This window comes from Bombus vancouverensis, chromosome 7 (assembly GCF_051014615.1).
Source record: "Bombus vancouverensis nearcticus chromosome 7, iyBomVanc1_principal, whole genome shotgun sequence".
Taxonomy (NCBI): Eukaryota; Metazoa; Arthropoda; class Insecta; order Hymenoptera; family Apidae; genus Bombus; species Bombus vancouverensis.
The window spans coordinates 9,114,332-9,140,002 of NC_134917.1; the positions used below are offsets into that span (position 1 = coordinate 9,114,332).

General features: G+C 36.9%; 1 protein-coding gene across 6 annotated transcripts in view; it reads right to left on the reverse strand.

The window, feature by feature from the left end:
- The window catches only part of dpr12 (defective proboscis extension response 12), a 110,950-nt gene that overhangs the window by 55,732 nt on the left and 29,547 nt on the right, over positions 1 to 25,671 (reverse strand). The window contains exon 1 of one of the 6 annotated variants that reach the window (XM_033338504.2): positions 5,573 to 5,650. The exons of the other annotated variants lie outside the window; for them this stretch is intronic. The gene's annotated coding sequence lies outside the window, so the exon portion shown is untranslated. Of the gene's footprint in view, positions 1 to 5,572; positions 5,651 to 25,671 lie in introns of those variants that run through there. 6 annotated transcript variants of the gene reach the window in all.

Genomic DNA, 25,671 nt, shown 5'->3' on the forward strand with positions numbered 1-25,671 from the left:
ATTTACAAAAAACATGTACTATTTTTGTGCTCCTTTTCAGCGAACAATTACAAAATGGTAAAATACTTTTTCAAATTAATGCTAAAACTACTTATATTTTAAGTTCCCATAAATTGTATAAAAGACGATAAAATGTAGAATTCATCTAGCCGTTTTCAATGAGCGATCAAAGGATGGGAAAATACTTTTCTGCTTGGAGTTTGCGTGAAACGTATCAAAAATTCACTCGATCAACTAAAACTTTCCCGGGTTATGTACTTCCAATCTGTATTTTTCCCAGCACTTAGCTTTTCTACGGAGGCAAGCATACGAACATCCATCTCCAGACTCAGAATTAACCTTTCCGACTTTTAACTTCTACAGAATATTGACACTGAACTTGAAGTCCTCGAATTACTCGATTCTCCTACGCTTCAACTTCCAATTGGCGAATGCGCCAGGTCCAACTGGCTTCCAGCTTTTACCGATCAACCCACAATGGAATCCACTGTATTCTTACTTTCCTAGCTCAAGCGATCGTCTTCCAGAACATAGTCTGTACGTTTGAATTGTTTCCTAGTTATTCCTGTTACCCGTTAGATCGTCTGATGGTTGTCACCGGTTTCCCGGTTAAACATCCGGGACGTCGACGGTTTGATAGTCTGCGATAATAGCGGCAGTTCCTTGGAAGACCACGTCAGATTCTTGTTACGCGTTTATTTCACGTTAACGCTAGAGCTATCGATCTCCATAGCGTGTGTGTAAATGTATTATATATATTTAATTAGAATTGTTGAAATACATTGAAAATAAATAAATATATGAAATGATATTTTTGCCTCAAAAAGAGAAAACATTAATATTACCAATAACGTTTGCATATTTTCAATACTTAATTATAGAAACAACAAATTTGCTACTAGTCATTCTGACTGGTTTTGTTAGTTTCGATGCTAAATCTATAATGTAATAGCTATTTACCTACGGTCTACAGCTGAATATACAATTGATATATTCGGTCGATTGTAATTATAATTACATTGCGGATGTTTATGCATTTAAATAAATTCAAATATGCAAAAACACGGCGAATATATTACACGACACGTAAAAATATACATGTAAAATATGCAGATTATAGCATTTGTTCTGATACTTATTGCTTTATTCTCTTTATTAACACCATTCCATTGTTCTATTTCGATGACACACATCTTCGTGTATCTTCTATTTCTCTAATTATCTCTATGAAAATATAAATTTGCATAAACACCCGCAGTCTAACGATAATTAAAATGCAACGACGAAAATAAACATACAGGAAAAATATAACGCTATTTTTACAATGCCTTCCACTATCGACTGAACATCCTTATTTTCTCATCCTAAATGACCATCTTTCAGAAATCGAACTATTTGTTCCTTGGTTATTTTAGTCGGATCATCTGACGATCGTAGCCGGTTTCCCGATTAAACATCCGGAGCATGGAGGCTCAACAGTCGCGTTAATATCGGGCGGTTCGTCGGTCGGCCGCAACGTCACGCCAGACGCTCGATGTCACGCGACTCTTTCGTTTTCAATGGTCAGGATCGATCAAACATCGCGATCGCGGCGCAACGTCGAGGTGTATTGCCTGGCGGCGAAGGCTCGGACACACCTGCGTTTGCCACGTAGACAATATTTCCTTTGTGGCACGCCAAACACACACGTCCCTGAAGTCACACGCGACCAGCCCGCCAACAGTGTCACCAACGCTCGCGAACACAAGAGAACCTGTGTGCATCGAGGATGTATTGTCGCGGTGCCAAGCGCAGGTGTGCAACTTTTTCGACTGGTATCGTCCAGCCGGTAAAAGTGCAGGTGAATTATGACATCGAGGAAGCTAGGTTCCGGGGTCACCGTTCGTTCTACGATACTTTCGGTCTGCGTGTACATCGTGCTTCTAAATTCATAGCAGAGTTATTTTAGTTAGAAGGATATTGAAATTTGACAAAATTCGATTACGAATACATATAAAGCGATCTATATTCGAATACGAGAATTAATATTTTCATATTTAATATTTTCATAATAATTCATATTTTCGAGGATATAATTACTTTGCATATTTTATATATTTTTTTATATTTTAATATGCATTTTTTCCAAATTCGTACTTTCTTAAGTGGATAAAAATCCGTGATGGATAAATAACGAAACGCAGTGACTTAAGAAAGTATTTGTACACTTGTGGTCAGACCTTTACGAATATGTCATGTATGTTGTACGAAACAGTTCGAAATTTCATTAGCACCGTAATGAGATCCGACTATCGCGATTATTGATTACGTTGGCAAAGTTTGAAACAACCCTGAGGTTACAAGATATTCGGTTCAAGTATACATTTCGTGGAAGTCATCAAAATATTTAAGCTTGAGGTTTAATCGTTCGTTATATTAATATATCTCAACATTCTATGGGAATATCTCTAGCTATTCATGTTGTGTAATACACTTTTTTTCTAAACATACGTTCAATGTAATAATCGTTTAACCTGCGTATACATTTTAAGTTTCAGTGTCAATGAAAGTTGAAAATGTTGTATAATGTAAAAGTTTTATATGGTGAATGTACAAATACTTTCGTGAGTTAACGTATATGTATTTGACTAATTCTCAGCTGAACAGGAATGGATAACTGGCGGTTATTCTAGCGACGGAAACACACAACGTCGAAAATGCGGAACAAAATTTGTGTCGCTTGAAGTCTCGCTTTCGAGAAAATTGAATTTGAAAATTTGCCGAGTACGCGCGTACCGGGCTAATTCTTGACTAAACACGTGCAAATTTTATTTCCCTAAAACCAGGCTTTAAACGAACAAATTTCGTTCTACATTCTCCACTTATTTTCGCACGCAGAATAAATTTCTCTCAATTGTTTACTTTCTGTCTTGACGCGAATTATACACACGTATACTTGACAGCCTTCGAAACTTGATTTCCTCGAAAACGAAGCTTCCAACGTAACTCTGTTATCCATGATTTTCGTCTTGTTTCGAGTCGTAGAACCTCTCTGACTTTGCTTCTATGACCTGTTTGCGACCACGATGTAGATTCAGACCACCGACATATAGGGAGAAAAAGCGAAAATAAAAGAGAAAGGCAGGTCGATTTTGAGCGTAACATATATCGGATTGTAAAAACTCAGGCGAAAAAAAAGGGACGATATCTGCCACGCAGATATAGATCGTTCGGCTGCGTTTTTCAGCGGGTCCATTGAAACGAAAGTTTCGCGATTATACGAAGACACAAAGGAGTTTGCTTTACAGTTTGATATGCTCTGGCTGTTGGATAAATCCGAGTATTTTCGCAGCTAGTCCACTGCAAGTTTCCCTTGTTCTCTGTCGCCTTCTATATCTGTCTATCTATCCCGCTTCCTCCCGGTTCTGTGTGTTCTGGTCTGTTTACAGACACCGTGACCGATGTTTCTCCGTGAAAATCCCAGGGCAAGTTTCGTCCGCAATTGCCGATGGCCCCGGATTTCGAATCCTTCCACGGTGAAACCTAATGAATTAGTTAAACTCGCTTGCATACGGTATATTCAGGTTGTTATACTGTTCCTTGTCTTCTTCGTAAATTGTAAACGTGCGATAGGATGGTTGAGAAAATAGTTCCGGTGGTTTCTGTGGCGAATACTCTGGATATAGTGAAATTCCATTTAATTCGAAGAAATAATCGAAGTTCTCTCGTTGCTTTAAATTAACGATATCGTACGTTATTTGTTGGTTTAATAAAGCAACAGGGACAATTTATAAGGAATTTTGTACGAGGAATTCACGGAGGAAAAGTGGCGCAACCGATAAAATCTTTAATTTCGGAGAACCATGGATAAAGTCAAACGATAGTAATCTGATAGAGAAATCTTATATATTAAAACACATTGTTTTAATTATTAAAGTACGTCGCTCGTAAATTTCACATTTATCTCATTTTGGAGGAAATGTAGTTGTAAAAATTTAATTTCCCATAAATGCGAGAACATCCGCAATCTACTAATTAGAGATTACATAGCCTCATCGAGGTAGTCTGGTCTTTGTGTGAAAATCAATAAAATAGTCACGATCGAGAAACTATCATACAAAGTGTAGGCAAGTGTTGAAAATTCTAATCGGGAAACGAAATAATTAATAAAAATTTATTCTACATTATCAAACAAGCTGTCATCAACCGTCAGCAATTTTCGACACGGTTACTCGTTTCGTGTTGCTACAACAATATACACGAACATTAGAAATTATATCAGTTATAAATAGAAGATTATATCGGTATTACTTATTGTACGAGTCTACGTGAAAGTCGGGCGCGAGTTATTATATTATCAAAGAAACATCAAACGCGAATTCTGAAGAGTAAAATCGATCCAGCATACTTAAAGTGCACAATAATAACTACATCGGCATTTGGAATCGTTTTGAAAAGCGTAAGGTAAATTCAATTACGCAAATTGATCCGCCGAATTGTAGTCATTTGACGTGGAGTCGAAAGGAAGGGCACAATAGCCCCTTTATCCTCTTTCCATTTATTGTGATTCTCGGCGATCAATCGAACCGGCAATAATGACCGTGCCACCACCGAACTCCCGTGTATTTAATTTAATGGTATTCGTGGGTTATACGAAAGGCGTAACTGGAAGCAAAGTGGTTGAAAATCGCGGAGAATCCAAGGCAAGAGTAGGGAAAAAAGAGAAAAAAGGGAAGAGGCAAACACTTGCGTGCGCCTGCGGTATTGATTTCACGCAACGGGCCACGCGAACTCTGCGCTGTTTCAGGTCAACGATACAAGTGCTCTTTTGAGTGAACGGAAAGCTGCAAGGAAATCTCTAAGGAATATAATATCGATGTTATTGCAGATATGCAGATAGACATTTTATTATTTGCGTTATACCATTTAGTTGAGATCCTAGTTCATCTACTAGGAACTTTCTAATAACCCAACGTTTTATTGGCAATTCCGTTTTTCTCAGTCAATTTATGGTACTTGGTGCTTAACGCTGCGGTTATGAAAGTCAGTACAATGTATTTTCCTAACATCTTTCTCTCCTCTGTTTTTAAATAGATTTCTACGTAGCTTTCATGTAGTACTTTACTGCATCGTTCTTAATAGGTTAGTTAAGCTTTGCTAAAGCTCGCTAAGATTTTTTGTCGGGCAAGTATATTGAATGATATAGAAATTATTTTCACTAAGTATACGATGTTTTAAAGAAACAATGTGCTAAAACTTATTAATTAGGTCAGCCTTAATCAAAAGCTTCTATAATCATGGATTTTTAAATTAACGAAGAAAAATCAATTTCCATTAAAATTGTTTTAGTCTTTGCACATTTTAAAATGATATAATTTATTACTGAGAGAGATAAAATGACAGGTAAAAAGGTGACCTATCACCTTTAAATCAAAAACCTATCAACTTCGGAAGATTACCAACGTAATGGCTTAAAGTTTTGTTAAAAAAAAAAAAAAATTTCATCTGCAGCAATCTAATAATAATAATACAATTATACTACAGGATATGTTTGAAATGCTCCGAGCGAATAAAAGTACATTTATTAAAGTACCTGTGCGGATCTGGGGTTTTGTTGTTTGCCCTGTAAGGTTGTTGCAAGCAACTCGCGGCACTGTGTGAATCCAAGCTAAAACACAAAGTATGCGCAATGGTAGCCGGAGAAATGTACGGGCGTCAGGGTTGAACTATTGCAAAGTGGCTGCTTTGTACTCAGGTGTTCGAAGCACGCTCTGAAAAGGAATACCAATATGGCTATCGTCTGAACGCTGAGCAACGGAATACTGGCTAAGACTTTTCAAGGATAGATGAAATGTGTTTATGCTGTGTAGCAAGGGCCAAAGAGTTTGGTCGTTTCTTGTGAATCACGTTAGGAACGAAACTCGCCTATATTTTTACGTTTCTCGTCTTTACATTATTCTCTTGTTTTTTTTCAATTTATATTCGATACGACAGGGAAATATAAATTTTCATATAAAAATCTTTGAAACTTACAGTTCACACACTTTTAGATTTATTACTTTTTCAGATATTTGCCTTCTATACTGTATGGTGTTTCAGGATGGATGAATTCTATATGCAAAAACAAATACAAATAAAAGGAACAAAATTCTTTCGCTTGAGGCCTTGTTTTCAATAAAATTGAGTTTGAAGAGTATACGTTCACTTGGTCAACTCCTGACTGAATAAGACTTATTATTGTAACAGCAGGTTATTCTAAAAGTAAAAACAAGTCGAGAACGTAGAATACAATTTTTTTCCTTTGAGGTTTCGTTTTCGAGAAAATCCAGATATTGACAGCCACGCTGAACCCGTTCGACCGAAAGTTATTCGAGTGTGTGTGTGCACGACGAATTTTCAGACTCGATTCTCTCGGAAACAAAGCCCTGAATGAGAAAATTTTGTTCTTTCTTTTCATTTTTGCTTACACGATATCAACTCAACCATTTTGAAACTCTATACAGACATTCACAAAGTTACATCGAACAAATGGAACGTAATTACCGCAGTCGTTACTTCCAATTTTTATCCTTCTCTTTCTTTTACAATCTATCTTTTGCAACGGCCAGCAAAGAACAAGAACGTAATCACAGAGGAGATTCAAGAAAATCCCACCCTAGATTAAACGCAAATAATCCGCTCTCTAACCAAGAATTCTCCTCATATTCTTCGACGCTTGAGTAAGTAAATCGAAGTTTCTCTTACGTTGTGACATTTTTTCAACGCTTGATAACACGCCACCATCTAAAGCGATTATTTCGAGTAATTAACGCCAAGTCTTAGCTCGCGCTGCTTCTAACAAATATACGTCGGGAAGGCATTAGAGAAATCGATGTTCTCACGTTAGACGAAATGAATCACCGTTGACAGGAATCTCGAGCATCGCTGGCAGTTTGTGCATCGTACACGGTCTATCGATGCTCTTATCTCCGCACTGGTATCGCTTAGACGGCGAGCACAGAGAAGCGCAGGTTTAGTTCGAGGACTATCACTATCATCCTTTCGAAACGACACGGCCACGGCCATTAGGCTAATTACAGATAAACAGTTGCACGTATTGTCTTTCGTATCAGCAGGTGGGAACAGGATTGTACGTGTAACTCGTACAAAATTCTATATTTCATCTTCTATAACTTTTTATGCTATAATAAGAATTGTACGTACTAAATTCTTTCGTAACGATCATAAAATAACAAAAATAGAATGCGAACGTTCCGACATTTACTCTTCATATATATAGCTAGACTTGTTACAAATTTAACCGATATAATCAAGGCAGTGGAAACTATAATGAGACGTCGTTATAATGCGATTGAAATTTCTAAATGTCTTATATATAACATACGATATGGACATGTACATTTTCTAGGGTAAGTGGTCAAATATTTTCGTGAATCAGTAAATAATTGCCACGCGGCAGTCGTCCTTTTGAATTAATTATAGAGACAAGAGTGATATACCAACTATATGGCTTTACCCTGGCTTTTTACATGTTTACCCCGATAATCGTGAGCGTGTTCAAACGTCGGCTAGAGTATCCATTGGCCATCGATCGACGAGCAAAAGATCGTTAAAACGGAATTAAGAGAAATTATAATGATAAAGGGAACGCTTGATCGCACCGTTTCCACGCTTTTAATTACGCTCGTAACGATGGATTGCTGGACGAACGGAAACGAATCTATATTATTTGGAGAAACTCGATTACGTGCGGAGCGAAATCATCGTTAATTATTAATCAACGCAATTTTGTAATGCACCCGTGATTAGCGGCGATTTAACGGAACAATGGAACGACGTCCAACAAAGGAATCAACGTTTACTGTTTGCAAATCGTAGTTTCGTGCGTTAGGCGATTTCCTCGTTGAAAAGGGAAACACAGATACGGTAGATGAGAGGCAACAAAAAAAAAAAAAAACAGGACAACAAAGAAGTTTAATTTATATTGTCTGCAAGAATGGAAACGAGAAAGGGATTAATGCAAATTTAAACGAGCGGTGATAAGACCAACTATTAGATTAGCCACGTATACAAGTAAACAAGCATTGTTCTCTGATGATACGAGAACGCGACTGTACCATTACGTGTTCTGGCGTCAACGAGGTGCTTATTGCTGGCGACACGTTTGCCACAACAGGCGCGTTAGCGGGGAATTACAGAAATTATTAAAGTGCGATATGTTACTTGTGTACGTTTCTTTTAAAAAAAAAGACTCGACAAAAGATATTCGATAGAACACGTGTAGTCGACGTGTATTAAATTAAAGAGATTTCAAGAAAAGGTTCAGTGAAAAGGACTGCTGGTTAAACAACTTACTGACTTATTCATTATAAAGTTCTTTTGAATTTTTTGATATAAAATGTTTGATGACATCAAATAAGTACATGATCATAAAGGACAGTAAAAGGAATACTTTCTATTTGATAAATGTATAGTGATTCAACACTTCTGTGTACACGACAAACTGTTTTCGGAGAAAAAGTTTGTACGACATATGACATAATGCTACTACTATCATGATCACATCGGTAAACTATGAAATAAATTCCAAAATATACAGTGGTCATAAAAAGTATTTGTACATAATTGTATTTATTACAGCGTTTACGATTTCGATCCATCAAACACTGCCCAGTTACGTTGTGTTTCCGTAAAATTCTGTGTCACAAACTGCATTGTGCTTGATATAGAGACTATGCTACTTCATCCTCACATTTAAATTCGAGGAGTTTCTCACTCGAAACTCTACTGAAGCTTGATGGAAAAGGGTCGACGTCTGCCGGGTTGTTCGTTAACGAGCGCTCGAGACCTGTCTTTTTAAATTTTTCTAACTAAAAAAAAAAAAGTTACAGCGAAATTAGTCTCGTGTTTTCTAAACAGAAAATATTCCTTTCACAATTCTATGCCACCTTTCGTTGTATTAATCAATAATTCTCTGATACTGTATATATTTGGAAATACAATGTGCATCGTATAAAATTGTTAACGATATTTCAAATTTTTGATAACGATATGTTTGAAAATAGATGAGAATTCACGTTTGAAGCTTAAGGGCGCAACCATCATTATTGTTGTATTAGTATTGTCTCTGAATGGTATACGATCGAATTTGGATAAATTGCGGCGTATCAATATTTTTGATGTGCTTGTCTGATCGGCGAATGTCAGGAGACACAGAATAGCACGAGTTCAAAGCGATATTCATCCAAGTGAAAATCGGCTGAAAGCTTGAATGACGGTTGTGCGTACCGCACCTCGATTCGTGCTGTGATTAATAGTCAACGGCGTAACGTGTAGGTACATGCAAGCAATGGTTTTCACAAAACGCGAAACCAGCGTGAAACGTCCTTGTACGGGTTTCTCCTCTGTAAAATATCACTTGAAACGTTTGCTTCGCTTTGCAATGATTCGTCTTTCGTTCGACTGTTCAAACGCTGCTCGTCGAGTTTTGGCATTGTCGTTTGTCACATTCGAAAATGTTCCAACTACGTACAATATACAATGTACCTTTGGCCAAGTTTAATATCGAGAAATAGTCCATTTACTTTTTAAATTCTAAATCATGATTCCGAGTTTGTACATTGAAAGCAGTGCACGTTATAACATTAATATCCTCTGTAGACAGAATTTATTCTTCTTTTTGTGATAGATAAAGGATTGTAATTAATTATAATTCGAATAAGAATAAAAGAAAATGAAATATAAAATGAACATAGATATAATAGCATGTAACTACTGTATCTGATAATAGTGTGTAAGTGCTATGTATTTAAATTACAAACCTTCATAAATAATAAATTTGAGTTTCGCGTATGAAGCTTGCACGTTGTGCCTATTAATCACAGAGTATTTACTCTGTTTAACATGGCTGTAGCTAGATTCATGAGAGCAAGAAAATTATAATTAATCACAGTTCTATAAGAATGGAGTAGAATAAAATTTTTTAAATATAATACTGTGTAAGTTCTTATAGCGTGTAACTATTACATATGTAATAGAATGTAAGTTCACTGACGCTTAACTTCCAAGCCAAGTAATAAACCGACTTCGTCATCTAGATCTTGCACGTTAAAACTGTTCGTTGAATATTTCCTTTGGTCTCACTATAGTTAGAATTTAGTCTCGTCATACAAGAAAGAAGGTTATAAAGAACTAAAGAATAAAGTAAAATAGAATTTTAAACTATATAATAGTGTATAATTTTAGTGGCGTTTATCTTCCAAACTTCTCTAACTAGTAAATTTGAATTCGTGAATGTATAACTTGTATGCCATAATTATTCACTCATTACGTTTTTAACCTTTCTAAAGGCAGACTTTGGATTTTTGTAAAAGGAAGAAATATTGAAACAAGATAAAATTACGGAAATATGAATAGAATATTGTATAAGTTACTGTGGTGGAATGTAACCGCCATATAATAGTATAGAACTCCAACGATGTTTAACTTCCAAACTTCTTCGTATAATAAATCTCAGTCTCTGGATCTAAATCTTGCACGTTATAACTACTAATCGTCGAGTATTTCCTTCAACCTTGATTTCTTTAAGAGAGAAAGGGAGAAAAAAGATGTAATTAATAGCAATCTTCCAAGAACAAAGTAAAACGCAATTTAAAAAATAGTCTAACACGAATAAAAGAAAAATGAACAAGTACGAATACTATGCAACTTCCAAGTCACGTAGCGTTATGATGGCTTTAACCACGTCTTTATCGTGTCTTTTAAAGTTAACGACCGGTGATCTCTGTTGGAATTTCACCGTAAGTTAACGTGGACGAGAAAGGAAGGGGGAAAAAGATGAAGAAGAACCCCGAGTGTTTTATGCTCAGGGCTCAATATTGAGACATACGATAAGTGGAGAGTAAAATTATAGGGAGCCGGTGATCGTGATGTAACGTCGGTGATTTATTTCCGTCAACCGACCGATTTCAGCTACATGCCTTCCGGTGGGGTAGGATTAATAGCGGGAGATTAGAAACTCAATTATACGTGACGTCCCGAGTTTCGTGTACATGAGCCGTGTAATAATATTTCAGCCTGAACACCGGATAGATTTTTTCTGGGGAAAACACCTTCTCACGCTGAGTGATTTCCCGGGCAAATTCGATCGTCCCGCCATCGTTTCTGTATCGCCAATACACGCGAATAAACACGAAATACACGGTTTGTCGGAAAAGCAACAAGGTTACCTATGTATTAATTGGAACAGTGATCATATTTATCAAAATATGGATCAGAGGAGTAATGGAGAAAAATTAAATATCAATATTTATATAATTAAACGCATAACGTTGGAAATGAAGTCAACAATTGTTAGATACCGTTTGCACACCAATTTCATGCTAGATGAATACGATGACAAAATTACAAAACTCGTGTCAATGAAATCAAAATAAAACGTAATGCGTAGTGCAAAGGTAGTTAAAAAAAGAATCGATATTTTTATTTTTTAACTAGACTATGTACAGCATCTTCCATCTATTCATCTCGATCATATTGCATTATATTATATTGGTAATCGATGGTAGCTAGATATCAAAGGTCCTTCGATTTTAAGACTTGAAATGTCGCAAGTAATTAATTAGGATATGATAGACGACAAATTTTAATGACATTCATTTACCTTAAATTACTTTTTTTGTTTCCAAAGAAACCTAACGGCACCTTAGAGATTCGTTTGACAGCAACTGGCCTTTGCATCTTTGATCTCCAGACTACTCTTCCAAGAGTAGAGGCAAGATTTTGTCAAATATTTGAAAATAATCGCACAATTTTGATCTTTTTGTTCTATCCTAATATACGTAATCCTGTTCGATTATCAGCTAGAGAACGTGATCGATATTCCAAAAACTATTTTTGCGATAGAATAAACTTGCAGAATGCAACGGCGGGACCGGAAACGGTTAACGTGTACGCGGTACGGAAACACAAGTTACCTGTGGTCGGGGTTTCAAGCGGAGAGGACACAAACGGACGTGTATGCGTGCGGGCGAGCGAGTGTGGGCGGTTAGCGACAGCATCGTACGCGGATTCCGTTTAAAATGCCGGCAGTATTTAATTGATGGGCGGGGTAGTAATCGACGATCACCGATTGGTCGTGCAACGGGTTTAATATTAATTACTGGAGTTTGTTCCATGGCGTTACGAGAGTTCAGCGCGCGCACGGAATTAAATCTGTATTTCCGTATGTCGAGCACCGGAACTAGACGTTCAGTTTTTGTTTCCGACTTGTCGTTCATGGTTGCTCAAGTGTCATTTAATTACGTGTTACGTCAAAAGATACTTTCATTTCTGTTACAACATTCGTGGCTGATAACTTGATCGAAATCTCATGACAAAAGGTCGTAATTTTCTGCGATTAAGATAAGAATTTGGAGAATTCGTTCTCAAATATCGTATCCTCTGCGTCATTTATTGTCACTTAAACCGCGGATCATTATGTATTTGTAGGAAACTCTGTATAAAGTGCAACAATATACAAAATATTTAAAATATTCGTTGCAATTTGTAAGCTGGAGGATGGATATTTCTATTTGGGTTCTATTTATTTAGTTCTATTTATGATTGAATGTGGTCTGTCTGCTCTAATTTTTTAACTCTATAATTATAGAAATTTTTATTTAGCTATGGAGTGACCCGATTTGTAGGTACAAATAAATACAAGGTATTGATTTTTCCTTATACTCAACCGACAATTGGTCCACCAATCCCCTGTCGTACACAATTTAACTAGTATTGTTAATAAAATGTCACGACTTATAGGATGCCAGCATTCATAAATACCGTTATTTAATATCAACAAATTTGGTAATAAAGCAAAGGAAATTATACAAATAAATTGTACAAGTTGTAAATTCCCCAATTGTCCTATTTGATGAAATGTTGTAAAATAGCGAGATATTAGTAATCCATAATCTGTATTTCGTGACCTACTAATTGCTATTATTATTAATTGGCAAACTATTATGCATGAGAAACCTGTTCATACTGTGACTACGAAAAAACATAATATTGTGTCATCAGCTATTAATGTATTACATATTATCATGTTTCGTTTTTTCCCCCTGCTCTGTTAAATTAAAAGATCGGGTTCGATACGTCGCGCATTATTTGAGCAGATAACTTTCAGACAACTATTCTTTTTTCCTTTTTATAAAAAGAAAAGAAAAGTTCGCGGATCGTGGCGAATAGAAAAAGTGGTATCGAGAACTGGTGCGTGCGTGTCCATTTCGCGCGAGGACATTGTTTCAAACACGTCACGCGTGCATTATCTTCGGTACACGATGCCCGCGTACATATGTGTGCTTGAAAGAGTAGACGTTTGTACGCATTCATAATACAGACATTTGCAGAATGGACGTCCACCGAACGGACAACAGCACGTGAATGCCTATAGGACTTCTGACACAGAGCACACTTTTAAAATGGTACGATGAGAATAAAATAAATTATACAACCACGTTCCGATTACAACAAAGTGTTAATTTTACCGAAACTTGGTTACGTGTCTTTGGTAATTGTAAAGAAAGTTATAAATCATCGTTTCCATTTGGTAGTTATAGCGTGAAACAAAATTGTTTCGAGCAGTATTTGAGATTTTCGTTAGAACGTGAGATGCATGGCTGTCCGAGAATGTACTTTAGTTAAAGGTGTATTACTCTTCAGTATATTGTACAAAAATATAGAAAAAAGAAAACACGGTACATAGTAAATATTTTACTTTAACCAATTATGCTAACGAACGCGTTAAATTATCAAAATTTTTAAATCTCTCAAATCCTATCTAAATTCCGGAATTTATATAAAATCCCTGGAGAAACTTCACGATTATATTATATAATTTTTCCCAAATACAACCCCGCGGAAAAACCTGATTTCGAGGTAGTTTCGCAAAATTTCCATTTACCAGGCTCCCTTTGCCAGTTCGGATATTCCCAGGCCCGTTAAGATACGAATTTACAATCGGTCACGAATTGTGCTTATTTATGCAGGATTCAAGTGTTTGCAGACACATTTGCGCTCGCCATATCCAAGAGCTATAGATTCACCCCATGTGCACCTCCGTATATACCGCCGAGCCGATGGATATTAATCGTTTTCCATCGATATATCTCGTTCCCTTCGCACCCTATTCGTATCGCACCCTTTTCGTCGTCGCATTGCCTGCACCCTTCCCCCTTCTGAAATATGATTTTGCATCGACGGTTTCCCTTCATTCGTGATGCTGTTTCATTCATAATAGACGAGTAATTAACGCATCGATGAAACTCGTCGTCATCGTCGTTGTTGCCGTCGCGTGTTCCGCAGGCCGAAAAGAGTGACGTGCTTTCAAAAACGATCGAGTGATAGAGGAACGGAAGAGAAGTAGGAGAATCAGAGTGCGACGAACTGAGGCTGGTATAGAGGATTAATCGAGTCTGGCTGGGAAGAGGAAGGGGTGGAAGAGAAAGAGAGACGAAGAGAGAGAGAAAAAGGAAGACCGGGACAGAAAAGGGAGCCGGATAAGCAGCAGAGGGAGGTGAAAAGCGAACCGTGAATCAAGAGTGAAGAGAACCGTTTCTGAAAAGCTCGTGGCCGATCCACTTTCATCCACTTTCTCATCCAGCGCCATCGAGTGCATCAATATATTCGGAAGGACATGATTTACGACGGGCATTGTTCGCGGGACGTTTATCTGACTCCGCAAATCGTTTCGTGCACGGAACGAGTATCGGCGATTGAAGTTTACCTCGTCGAAAAACAAGAAGCTTCATAGGCCGTAGAAACTCTAAGGAGGGGGAAGAAAAAGTGACGGTAACCGGTAGGAATCGGGACTAACAGAGAATGGGGGAAACTGCTGTCATATTTCGGTCATCCAAGAGAAAACGATATATATCAGCAGTAATAAGAGTATATATAGGTACAAGTAGACGATGAAATGAAATACAAGCTTTCGGTTAGTATATCGTTCGCAAGAAATCGCATACTCCACAGATTCATAAAAGGAAGCAACGTAGCAGTATCATAGATATAGCGGTGAAACGGAGAGGGGGAAACAAAGATAAGCGTGGAAATTGATAGATGGACAAAGGAAACGTGGAATATTATTAAAACGGGAAAGAGGAAAAGAACTAATGAATAACGGTGTTTTTCCTTCCCGTAAAAGAAATAAGGAGTAACTGGCTTCCAACGGAGGAAAAGAAAAGAAGGCGAGGGGGGAGGTGGATGAAAGAGGGTGAAAGAGCAAAATCCTGGGTGAATAAACGCGGTCGTATATAAGCCCGTGATTTTCGCATTAACGATATGAAAGGAATATCGACTCGCTGTTTCTCGGTTATAATATACAGTATAATGGAGATTTATAGATGCTACGTTTAAACATACTTGTCATGTGAAACGAGCATTGCCTGTACTATGCATCCTTTACTACTAATTTCTCGCGCTTCGTGTCTGACGTAACCCGTCTGCTTCTACTTGTACTATATCCATTTTACTCTCTCGCGAGTTAGTACAACGACCGATCAATCACACTTTTTATAAAATCGTGTGTTCTATCCCGTTATAGTTAAACTGTTCGATGAGTTTAGATGTTAATCTGTTAGAGGAGAACACCATAAACTGAGATTCTTGGACATCTGAATCGAACGTGTACTTGAGCTTGATTAAGGGTTCCTCAACTGATAATCAATAGCAGGTTAATTTTCGAGAATTCCAAGTAGATTCAGGGTAACGCATCTGTTATCTAATTGTAATATCTACAGTTTACGTGATATTATCTGCAAACAGAGGTTAATAGGGACATCTGTATTTTTCCTACTACACAGACGTGTAATCTTTCTAGACTTTAATTGGTATGAAATCCTTATATTATATAAAAGTTAACTTAATGCATTTATTACGATTTACCAAAGTCCTCCACTAGATTGTATATAACAATGAAATAAAAAGTCAAGCTTTCCTCACGGATGAGTTATTTATGGGTTTAATACGTCTTTAACCTATTAATTTTTACGATTGTGTTTTGCTTATGTAAGCTGACTTCAATATTTCTTCAACAATATTGTTACTTTTAGAAATATCTACAGTTTCGATGGAGAAAATATATATTTAGTAACAGTTATATAGCGATGAGTAAATACAGAAATATTACTTGTAAATCCAAATAACTGAATTATGAGAAGTTTCATTGTTTTTTTTTTTATATAGTATAATACAGGATTTAAAGATATAAAGGATACAGGATTTAAAGATAGACCGGATTTATTGTACTTTAAAACATTTCGAATGTAAACTCGCTTTCAATTTTGTATTTTAAGTAACGATTACAAATTATTATAAATTAAATTGAATTTGATATAAAAAAACTCTCTCTTTCTTCTTTCATCTCTAAACCAATACAGAAATAGCTTTTTAATCCTACTGTTCCGTTTGAGTTTATACGATCCGAAATCGATATTATATTTCAATAGATATTATTAAAACATAAAGATGAAGCAAGGAGATTAGCATGGTTAAATACTTTCGATATTCTTTTGTTTTTCAACAATATATCACGAAAAATTTCACTCAATAAGAAGATTAATATAAAAATTTAGATTTATCGTTTTTAAAAATTGTCAATTTTTAAACTTCTCCGGCTATATATATGCCTTTTAACACTTGCTAAATTGGTTGGAAATTAACTAAACCGTGAACGTATAAAAAATTGACGTAAAAATTAATGATTCAGCATGCATGTTACCTCGATCAGACCGAGTCCATCTCGCTAATCGAGTCTATCTTCTTGCCTGATCGGGTACAACGTTAGTTTAACGGGGAATATCGGGTAGCTTCGAAATAGGATACTAATACGTATTCCATGGTGGTTCATTATTCATACAATTTCTAAATATTAGCTAGGGTACAAGCGTACCGTGAACGTTCTTTATTTCAACGTCCGTTTAATCAGCCTACGTTTGAAACAATACATTGAAAATATCAAGAACAGTTATTGACACGACAAACTTAAGCGTAATAAATAATCGTCAAACAGACTTCTTACATTTAACGAATGCATATGACGGTTCATACCGTTTACCGTTTTACATATTGTTTCGATATTAATTAATTTAATTCATCTAATTAACGAATCGCTTAACTCTTTATAACTGGGGGCTGTGAAACATTTTCGCGTTAAATTATACGCGTATGAGAGAAAGTGACGAAACTTTTAATTTAACAAAATTGTGCGTAAAGATGAATTTTCATAGAAAGATCTGTAGGATTCGAGATGTTAAAATATATTATTGTGTACATATATATATTCATAAAGGCTTTGAGATTCATTAAAAGTAATATATTTAGTAAATACTATGCATATGAATTTTATGTAGGGTGGGTCATGAAAGTATTTAAACATTCATAGAAACTTTTTTTTATGAATATATCATATAAAACATTCTGAAATTCCATTAGCATTTTAATGAGATACGACTATCACCATTATATTGTGACTTTATTGGTAAAATTTAACACGAATCTCAAAACATACAATATAGAAATTACGAGATATTTACCATAAATATTTATACAGTGCGGAAGGATCGTCAAAATATACGAATAGAGCCAATTACTCACTGCCTAAATCCTGTACTGGATTGTACTATAGTCCTTATACATATATGCATTATCGAATTAGTTTCAAATTTCAAGAAGTTGCGTAGAACGTATGTTCATATGAACTCTCCGTAGTAAATGCTTGAATATTTTCATGAACTACTGTATACTTACATTTATCCCTTTTCATAAAAATGGTACCAACATATAGTTTTCAGACAGTTCAAATTGAGATAATCTTAATCAGACAATTACCAATTTTTGTATTAAACGAATATTATTTTCATGATTGTGCACAACTCATTCATTAATAATGCAATTTAATTCATCGATCGTTTCTGATACTTTGAATTAACGTTAAAAATCGGAAATTGGAATATTTCATGATCTGCGAAATAAATCATTCATCTATTCCTCCATATTTTATAATTGTTCGAGAAAATATTAGTTCTCTATTAGTTGGTGAAGAAAATAGAATAGCGGTCAATTTTAGTTTAAACTTGGATATCAGCGGCCAGCAGCCGCCTGTGGCACTGCCACCGCACTTGGCAACGTACTGTCGTTTCTAAACGACACAACGTGCTAGTGGTCACCAACTAGTGCCTGTCTCTGTGTGCAACCACGAGATAAACCTGATTACTTCGTGGCATCAGAGAGTTCACCGGATACAGCCGCCCCATTGGCACGTGGTGATATTCTCTCGTTCCTACCGTGCGTGTTACACGCGTCGACAACGTGAACTGATTTATACCCGGCTAAAACGCGTTCAACGTCGCGCGTGCAAAGCTTATAATCATATTGTCAGCTTCCTCCTGCATTGTGCGTCTGTTTAATAAATCATGCTAGCTGTCTCGATTAAAACCACGCAAAAATTCTGCTAACCAAAAGCTACGTTCGTTCATAAATAAATTTTGCCTTGTAAACGTCACATCTTATCTGGCGGCTCGTAGTTGGAACAAGATTCGGACAAAGATTTAAAGTGATTCATAAAAGTATTCGAACACTGATCGTAGAAGGTTTTTGTGAATGTATTATGTTTTGGATTTATTTGAAACTTTGCTAGTGTGATGATGATATTCGTATCATGTCGTATGTCATATAGAAAGCTTCTATATAATATGATATACAATATATATTGAGGAAAAAGCTGCTATAAGTGTCCAAATACCTCCGTGAGCTATTGTGTCGTGTCAAATTATGTAGCGTTTGAAAATGCAGCAGGTATTTAGGTACGAAGTGAAACGAAATTGGATTTTATGAGATTTTTTGAAAATTTCCACGTGAAAAGAGATTTTGCATTCATCGACGTATTTAGTGATTATGAAGCATCACCGGAGATTTTTCGCAGCCACCGAATTAAAAGCTTTCACGGTAACAGACAGGTGTCAGATGTAGCGTGAAATTTTCTAAAGAATATTTCATACAACTTCCCGTTTTTATTATGGCTTACGTCGACACTCTCTGAATTTATAATACATATTTTAACCTTATCAGCTTTTCGTTTATTCGCCCGTGGCAACGTGTAATGCGAACCCACTTCCGGAATTCCTTTAACTACGACGTTTTAAGTCAAACTTATATGTTGATCGAGCGAAGGATAATTAGCGTTACTAAACAGTCTCTTCTGGAAGAAACCCTCCGACAAGTAGATCATATTTCGTTCATTATAGGATTAGTTAGTTCCAGTTTCCTACTAAATTTTAATCCGCATCAGACGGTAATACATAATACTGATTCGCCAGATACGTGAGTTTCGAATTGTCGACAATAGCTCGGCACGTCTCCAACGTATTAATACATTTTCATTGCCGGAATATACAAAGAGCAGAGGCAAAAGACAGAAACTGAAACCAGAGACACAGTAGGAAGCGGAGAAAGAATTTCGTACGACTCGTTTCGTAGAGTAATTAATATAGAATTTTTCTCTAAATCATTCACAGCCCGTACCGTTTACTTGGAAGCGAAGAGCTTCGTTGTCCAATGAACAAATGGTTAACGACACGTCGTATACCGATCTGCTCTTAACGGTGGTTCCTTTCGTCGTGATCGAACGATCGACCCAGAATCGAAATAATAACAGAACGGCTAACGAGGGTCCGCTTTCCCTCGTTTTCCTTTCCTTTACAGGGATGCTTTTCACGCTGGGCAGAACGTGACGGGCTTCCCTAACGTCTTTTCGGCCAGCTTCGATGCTCCCTGGCAAACTGCTTTTCCCTTTCCTGTCCATAGGAAGCTGCTTTCGTCCCACCTTTCTTCTTTCCAACCACCTCTTATCCTCGTCCTTCTTTCTCCCCCCTCCCTTTCCCATTCTCTCTCTTCCTTCGTCGTTCCTGAATTGGGTCGAGTGCATTTTGTACGATCTCAGAAAGCCGTGCGATAAGTCGTAAGACGTCGAGCGAGTTACCTCCTCTCTTTCGCGTGTTTCGCCTCCATTTCGTTACGTTTTGCATCGACGACGGTGCAGGAGGCGAAAGAGGGTGCGCGAGGGATGAACAGAGATCTATGTTTCTCGTTGGACGCGCGATTATTTCGAATACTATATTCCGTGACACATGGTTTTTATCCATTTACATCCTTACCAGACCCGCCATCCTCGTGCTCTTTCGAGCGGCTCCGTTTCGTCGGCGACTCATAAAACTGCGATCGAACTCGAGCTACGATAAAACGGTGCGAAACTTGTTTAATATCACGTTGCTCCGTACGATTCTCGCGCATCTAACCCGATTATCGGCCTTCCTAATGGGATCCGATTATATTCTTTTTAAATTGCACGTGTATAAAGCGAACGCAAGTCTAGGCAGTAGCTACTGTGTTTCGTTTTTCTTTTCCCCTACGTCGGACGTACGGCAGCGGTATTTTATTTTTACACACGACTGCACACTGGAAACAGCCCGAAGGGGGATTCACCCTTTTGTTGGCTTTCTGTTAACCGACGACTACCGACGACAGTACGTCGGATCGGATTTTACCGATTGTCTCCAACGGCGAAAGCTGCTTCTATCATGTGAACTCGACTTTACCTTTGACATCGGACATTATTAGTTGCCTTCCATGTCGTAACTGCAACCAGGAGAAGGAAACGACGTTCATTCAATTGTCCATGGGAGGATTGTACGGATAACGTTATGCGGGTAGGGGATTCTTAGCCATATGAAACTGAATAATTATCCGATCGGAGTATTACTGGTATTAGATTACGTGGCGATAAGTCAGTCTGCGTATCTTGATATTTTTACAATACTTTTTTCAGTAAGAGTAAAGAATCGATACGTGAAGCTATATTGGGATTTTCTCGCAGGATGATTTACCAGTTAATAATATTGGCGAAATAAGTTAGAGGTTGTATATAGTAGATTTCTCTATTATAATTTGATGAATTTAAAAATCGGAATTTGTAAAATTTGGTTGCAAAATTTTATTTGATTTATTATCGAATTTGTTATCGAATCGTTATATACTGGAGAGGTCAGGAGACAGAGCGATGAATTTCGCTTTTTATAAATGTTTTATAACCGTGATAGTTTTAATACCGGGTTATAATGATTAGTATTCCTTAGAAATAGAATTAACCTCGATGAAGTTCGATCGAGAAGTTTGGCTTTCGTGTGATTCATATATTATGTACCTGGGGGAAACTTGGTCGACTTCCCGACATGAAGAATTACTTTTATCGTAAGACTCTTAAATATTAAGAAAGGAAAAATAAATGACTACATTTTTCATTATGGAAATCATACAATCTTCATCTCACGAACGATTAATTCTATCTTTGAAGTTTTTTAATTTCTTATAATTTCGAATCAGCTTCTCCAAGATTGTGAAAGTCGTGTAATTGTACGATAACTTGATTTATTTCCTGATATTTCTAACACCGTGTGATAATGTTATTCAGTTTATGAATTTATTTGGTCAAGTCTATCCTATTGTGAACGCAGTGATGTACAGACGAATATGTAAGAAGACTATTCTTAAATTTGGGATTATTAGCTGATCGATAGAATATATTGAAAGAATTTGCACATATCACGACAGAGAGTCCTTTACAGTTCAAAGTCTTTTAAAATTTACTTTTCTCATCTGCGATTCACTTCAGTTAATCTTTAAATAACGAAAATATGAGAAAATGTCGTGTAACATAGATATAGCAGGATAAATATATCAAAAACAGAAAAATAGGACGAATGTAGTCGCGTTATCTGAATCAGTGAGTATGTGTTATGCAGGAACTAATAAAATAAATAACGAATCCACATTCTTCAAGAAAAAATACTCCAGTGACGCTAGAATGCATAAAGAAAAGGTGATCGCACTTGGATATTCTTAGAAATTGTTTAATAGACGAAAAGCAATGTCAGATATTAATCGACCAGTTCAAAAGTTGAGATAAAATTAGAAACCACGAAGACGAGACGAGCTAGCATCCAGTTTAGGATATAGTTTAGATTAGCAATCAGGCTAACTAAGAAGCACTCAGGCTCCAACTTTAATTTAGTTGTGAGCGTTAATCAGCGTATTAAATAACTTTAGTAAAGCAGAATTTACTGCAAGATTAGTTTCCTCCATAAGAATATTGTGTCGTCTTTCGGAGAGATATCCTCAAAGATACCATACAAACAAACATTCGTAAACATTCCAAAAATCTGTTAAAAGACCTAGAACAGGAAATAAAATAAAATTCGAGCATAAAGAAATTTGCTTCCGAAATGTAAAAAAATGTATTTACCTATAGAAAGTTAACATGTCTTTTGTTTACCACCATGTATATATAATTTATATCACAAGAAAGAAATGTGAAAGCTCTTGGACAACTTTATCCAAACTTTCCATCGATAGCGCAACTTCTATCAAATTTATCCAAACAATACCGCATCGAATCTCTTCCATTTTCATCGTATCGGTTATCGAATCGAGAATCTCAAATGTTATCGTTCGCGCGACGTGAAAATCTCCCACGTGATAAACATCTTCGGAAGCTGTAAAACATGTTCGTTTATGACGATCTTCGCGACAACGTTTATCCTCGAAGCAATTTCAAACGGTACGCTTCCGAAAACGTTTTCGTTTAATCTCGTAAATCGCGGTGTTCATTGTCTCTTGTTCGTTAACGAACACAATATCTCACAGCGTGCGACGCGTTTCGCCCACGACTCGCGGACCAATATTTCCCACTGGCAGCTCGAAAGTATCGCGTTTACGAGGCAGCTCATGGAATTCTATAAGGTGTGTGTTCTTGTGTGGCTGGTAGTTTCGCGACTCGTTCCATTTCTCAACGTTCTTCTTGCCTCAAAGTGTCTGAGTCACCGCTTGCGCGCAACACTCTCCCTCTCTTTCTATTTCTCTCTTTCTTTAGCACTCGACGGTTATCGTTCTACAGTTTTATTCTTCCCTTGGTTTCAAGTTGCACGCTATCTTGCAGGGGTGTGTAATGATTCGGCATTATGTCATTCTGGTCGAGCCGGCGCAGCCATGTTGCCATCTAAGGGTGGTTTCCCTCTAACGTTTCGTAATGTCCGAGACGTAAACGTTTTCATGAAAGTCGCCGTTCTGATTCAGTATTTAACGATAAGTGTGAGAATGTTTGGAACGTTTTAATAGTAAATATGCATACTGCAGAAGTTTTTGTTACATAAGGGAAAATCCTTAATTTCTATGACGCGGATCAATTGTTTGCACACTTTGCATAATTTTCTGACATAATTGTTTTTTTACACATTATTTTATTTCCTCTAACAAAGTAAAACGATTAGTTGGTACTAAAACTGTCACTAAAACTTCTAACACAATTTACCCAACTCACTATTTTGTTTTATGGGCCCTTTGTCCATAAATCTCTTAAAATATATAATCATTCTTAACGAAAAATAATATATAAACGTCGACGAGCGTGGAGTGTACGGTTGGTCACGTTCTACCCTCTTCTTTTCACACCCTAACTTCAAAATATCCTGTACTCCTACGCACGTTTGACGTTAAAACTCAGTCATTCGCGAGCAGTAATGAAAATTTCCACTCCCACAAAACGTCGAATTGTGGGATTAATTGGAGCATCTAATGCCGATAGAACTACGAAGAAATTCCTATTAATGATAATTAATAGCGAAATATTCACTTTTGGCGAGGCACTTATAATTAAATTATTGGTATATCTGGTCGATCAGATTATAACCGTATAAATTGGAATTATATTATGGATATGTGTATATGATTTGACACAGAGTTCTATTGGATTTTATTCGCTCGATTGTGATACGGATGCCGGGAAAATATCACTTTAAACGTTGCTGTTTTGCGGCGCTAGATTCTTAATTTTGGAACATGTGCACGCTTCCGAGAGGAACTGGGCTCGGTAATATCCATTTAAGAAGAAGGTCAGTCAAGAGTAAACCTTGAGACAGGGCAACTCGAGAAAATTGGCCTGCAACATGTGAATTGCAAAGCGAAAAGAAGTGTCATAATAACACTATGTTAAGGAGTTGGGCGCAAGATTGTTTGTAACTAAATAAACCTGAGTGGCATATACAAATTTGCTAAACGAAAAACGCAATCACGTGGTTTCTTTTTGTTAACAACAACTTCTTTCGAACAAGGAATTTTTAATGATCCAAAATTTCTTGAAAAGAAACAATTTTATTGAATTGATACAAGGAAGCTTTATGAAACTTGAAAGGTCTCTGTGAGCTTTGGAACTTTGAAAGGGGAGAGAAAGTGCACAGAAAATCGTACAAGTACGCTCCTACGTTTGCAACTTCTTACATTATGAAACAAATTGTGTAACGAAAAGAATTGATTCGACAATTTTCTACATAAAATATCGAGATCCGACCGACCAACGCATTAAAAATCTTTCCATTTAGAAACACGTAATTAATTAACCCTCATACCTGTAGAAGGACCAGCGATACCGAGTCACGTCCCTTTCGACGCCATTTAATTTGTTTCAAGATTCACAATTTTGCGTAAAATTATAATCAAGCGACTCGTAACTAGTAAAACTTATTCGTAAAGTTTCATTTGTTTTATTATCAAACTTGTTACTATTATGCAAAATAATTCGATGCTAATAACTCGTAATTTATAACTTGCACAATTCCACTAACAATATTAGTTCCATTGTGTAAGAGGGTCCTGGTACACAGTTTTGTACAGATTCCCTCCGCAAGTACAGGCTTCTACGACTCACTTAACTGCGGTATCAGATCGAATTAACAAATTAAGTAATGATCATAGCAGAAAACGTGCTCATAGTCTTGGTCCCTAACGTTTCAGAAGTTGGTCGATCGTCTTATCATAGTAGTGGCGCGTTACGGAGCAGCTTGTACACACAGATAGATACAGAAAAGGGGATCGTGGACGAACGTCACTAACTCCAGAAGTAGTCCTCCTATCGCGGAACAGGAATCCGGAGATAGAGGGTGCCGGCGGGCAACCTTTTCTGAAAGTGGCACCTAAAACTTTAAATCTCGTATCTTACGCCTAAGACGCCGTACATCCCTAAATATTTTATCCCCTTGCTCTTTCGTCTCTCCCGTGGAGAAATGGTCGCTCTTTAAGTTATCTTTCCCTCTGAATTCATAACCGGACCGGTATTTCGGTATCCGTCGATGAAACTTTTCTTCGTAAAAAGGAAAACTCTTAACGGCTGGAACGGTTTTAAACTAAAGAACCATCCCACGGAATAACACGCCTCTCAACTGCTCGGTCTGTATCGTATATATCCCGCCATTTCTTACGACACGAAACTCCAATTGCATGTAGCTTTAAATTCATAAGCGTCTACGTATTCCTTCGGTCGACGCTTCCCTACCCAAGGACAAAGAAATGCTTATTAATTCCAGACGTCTCTCATTGTAATTTTGATACAACCATATAACAGGCGTCTTCATCAGCTTCAGAGATTTTGTAATTCTCCGTGTGATTTTCTCTTGTACCTTCCTCGCCTCGTTTCGTTCCCGAAACCCGTCTTGTTCTGTTCGAAAAACGACCCGTTTCTCATAGATTCTTCTTCGTATTTCCTTTCATTTATCGTAACTATAATTTTGAGTAATATCATACCATTATATGTATTACAATATTGTCCAT